Consider the following 3761-nt stretch of genomic DNA (forward strand, 5'->3'; position numbering starts at 1 on the left):
CCCATAGTGCTCAGAGGCTTTTCCTTGAATTTCACTCCATAACTTCTCCCACCCTGCTGCCTGGCTGAGGATCCTGGTCCTGCAGAGTCTGCATCCCTGTAACCTGTGCAGAAATGGGCCAGAGCAGGAGAATTTAATAATTCAGTGTCAGAGGCTGTATCTGCTGCGCTGGTACAGCAGGGAGAGGTTACCCAGGGCCTCTGTTCCTCCATCACCCCCTGGAGCTCTGCTGCTGCCTTTCCCTGGGATTTCTTCTCCCCCTTCCCTTGTTTTGGGCTCCCTAAGACTTCGTTGCAAATATCATCTGACTGATTTGGAACAGAGACATTTAAAAGCAAAAGCAGGAGCCTGTGCTTGGAGCTGTTTGAGGTTCATTGCAGGACAGGTTTGCATTTCTTTCGCTGCAGTTCACCTTTGCACAGGGAAAACGGGATCAGTTGTGCTCCTGTGAGTAGGATTTTATGGGAATACAATGCAGTAGGAGCAAGGGATTTATGCTGTAAATCCTAAATGCTGTCTGGTCCTTGTCCTGCTGGGTCACACCATAGCAAGAAATAAATAAATTGAGCTAATTTTAACTCCAGTGAACGTGAGTTGGACTTGGAGGAGGAGAATTCCCTGGAAATGGGGAGAAAACAACCAAACCCAGAAGGGCTGGAAGCAAAATGCTCTGAGTGTCCCTAGGGCAGGACTGATGGGAGCTGGGGTTTGGGAGCTGGGATTTGGGAGCTGGGTTGGTCACTGCAGTTCTTCTCCAGATCCTCGACTGGAGTGAGGGTGGAGACCATCCCAAGGTTATTATTTCTCTATGAAATCATATTTTGCTTCAAGTTGTGTGGATCCTGCAGGGTTTTTGGAGAGGCTCTGCAGCACAGAGGTGCTTTCTGTCCTGCTGCTGGTGCTCAGCGTGTTCTGGTTACCAGCAGGAGCTTTTAAAGTCCCCGTGCCAGCTCGGTTTAGGAGATATTTAAAACAAATCCCCTTTGATTTGTACAAGAAAGAAAATGGACTGACAAATGCCCCTGAGACAAGTCAGACCTTCCCATTGTGGGCCTTTGTGTTTAGCAAGAGGAAACAATCCCTGAAACGTAATTAATTCCCAACATGCAAAGTCCTGCTCTCGCTGCACTAATTAACCTCGGGGCTGCTTCTGCTCTGCTTCCCTCCTGCAAGGCCAGGAGCAAACCCAGGCCTGGCTATGGAATTTCTGTGGTTCCCAGAGCAGAATCCAGCTGGGATGAGATGTCTGGGAGGGCTGAGGGTAGGGAAGGTTAGAAACGAAGCGGTGGCAAAGGGAAATGCTTTGATCTTTACACATCCTTTGTGACACAATTAATGGCCTCAAAGTGACACTGGGGCAGTTTAGTTGGAATATTGGGAGGGAATTGAGGATGGACAGGCCCTGGCACAGGTTAACAGAGAAGCTGTGGCTGCCCCTGGATCCCTGGAAGTGCCCACGGCCAGGCTGGATGGGATTTGGAGCAGTCTGGGATAGGGAAAGGTGTCCCTGCCATGGCAGGGGATGGATGGGGATGATCCTTAAGGTCCCTTCCAATCCCTTCCCTCCCTGATGGTGTTTGTTTGGATCTGCTGGCGTGTGGGGGATGTTTCTGCACCCACAGGAGAGAGAAAGCTGGGAAGGGAAGGATGTATTAATTACACAGCAGCAGCATCAGCAGCCTATTAAATATTTGAGTTGTTAATAATGAGCGCATTTAGTGGTTGTCAGTTGTTTTAAAAGCTCCTAAATACAAATAACAAACACAAACACAAAACACTGCAGTGGTTACATCACTTCAGCTCGTGTAAAATCAATTAAAATATTCAGATAGCTTAATCTTCCCTGGTGATTTCCAAGTCCCAGGCAGTGTGAAGGAAGGGCAGAAGGGCAAGGATGGGGTTTGGGAGCTGTTTAGAGTTGGGAACATCCCAGATCTAGCAGAGTTCATTTTGTTTTCCAGGTGGATTTTAACTACAGTGAGCTGCTGTAGCAGAACGTGTTGTGTGAGGAATTCTGATGTAGGAAAGATGAATTTACTTGGATTTAAAGCCTGGAATTGGAAGGGACAAGCCATCAAGAGCTGAACCAGGGGGGTTGGTGCCAGCCCAGGGAGGCTGAGGCCAAATACAGCTGGAATTTGTGTGCCCATGAAATCGCAGGAGGAGTTTGGTAGTGATTAAGTGCCCTAATTAGCCCTCGGTTAAGTGCTTTTGTTTCCTTCTCTGAGGAGCAACCACGGCTACTCCAACAAATCATTGCTGGGCAGAAAGGAGGGAGGTGCTGTGGAGAGTGGGATGGGTGAAAGGAAAAGGAAAAAATGAAAAGGGGAAAGGAAAGGAAAAGGGGAAAGGAAAGGAAAGGATGGACCAGACCAGGGGCTGGTGTGTGATTGGGATGGGATGGAAAGGGATGGAATGCCATGCCCTGCCCCAGAGGAAGGGAAATCCCACCTATCAGCGCTGCTGTGCAGGTCCAGCGGTGTCCAGGGGCACTTGGGACCACACCATTGGTACCTTGGAGATCTCTGTGGGATAAACCCCACTCCAAGCCAGCAGGAAAATGTGTTTAGCCAGGAATCTCACGTTAATGACAAGTCAGATTTCAGGCCTGGTGAGATCTTGTTTGGACTCCTTTGCATCCCCCCACAGTTTGGGTCTGGTGGTGCTTTTGGGTGATTTGAAATGCCCTGGATATTCTGGAAACATCAGCTGCACAGCAGTGTCCTTGCAGGTTGTGGGGACTGTGGCAGATGGGAAATTCCATCCCTGCATCCCAAAGAATCCCTGGATAGTGAAGCCTGTGTAGGTTCAACCCACACCTATAAAAATCCTCCCTTTCCCATCACCTGGACAAGCTGAGGTAAAATAATTCAGTATTTTGCAGCATTTGGAAACTGCTCCAGGTCCCTTTGCTCCAACCCTCACACCCTCAGCTCCTCCTCAGGGAATTGCATGAGGCAGCACGTGGGGGTGAGCAGGGAAAAGGGTTTTTCTTGGCCATCCTCCCCGAGTCCTCTATTTATTTTTTTTTTTTTTAACATTAAACTGTTCATTTTCAGATTTTGAGTCACAATATTTCTCCAAGGGAAAGGCCACGAGTCTGGAAAAAATCCAGTTCAGAATTCTCTGCCATCATTTCAGCACAAAAGAGCCAAAGCAGAGCTGGGACCTGCTGCTGCTGGGGACACCTCCAGGGTGCTCATCTCCTTCCAGAGCCTCCTGCCAGGTGCCCAGGCTGTCCCCTGGGATGTGGGGACAGATGTGGGGTGGTGAGGATCAGGAAGGAGAATTAAGGGATGTCTGAAGCCAGCAGACAGAGCAAAATGCAATTATTTCATTATTTTCATTATTTTCATTAACTCAACCCTAGGGAGTAGTAAAGTAAAAAAATGAATGGAGATTTCACACTTTGGTTTTTCCTGGTTTCTCATGGATGGTATAAAACTGAACCTAAACCCAGGTTTAAGTGGAATTTTTTGAGCCTCAGACCCATCAGAAAAAAACAAGCTTTACTTTCTTTTATTAAAGTTTCCAGCGGGAAGCTGGATTTGGGAAAACCAATTTCTCTCTTGTTTCCACCCAGTTTGAGCCAAGTGCTCCGAGATCAGGGACTCGAGGACAGAAGGGTTCCCAGGAGTTATCTTCTAAATATACCTCCAAAACCTCTCCGAAATGCGGCAGGGAAGGAGCAGGACGCGCTCCTGGGCTGTGGGGCAGGAACTGGAGCAGGGGGAGGGAGATGTGGCCGTCCTTGGAGCGGT

The sequence above is a fragment of the Cyanistes caeruleus genome, chromosome 14 (assembly GCF_971803275.1).
Source record: "Cyanistes caeruleus chromosome 14, bCyaCae1.hap1.1, whole genome shotgun sequence".
In the NCBI taxonomy this organism is placed as follows: Eukaryota; Metazoa; Chordata; class Aves; order Passeriformes; family Paridae; genus Cyanistes; species Cyanistes caeruleus.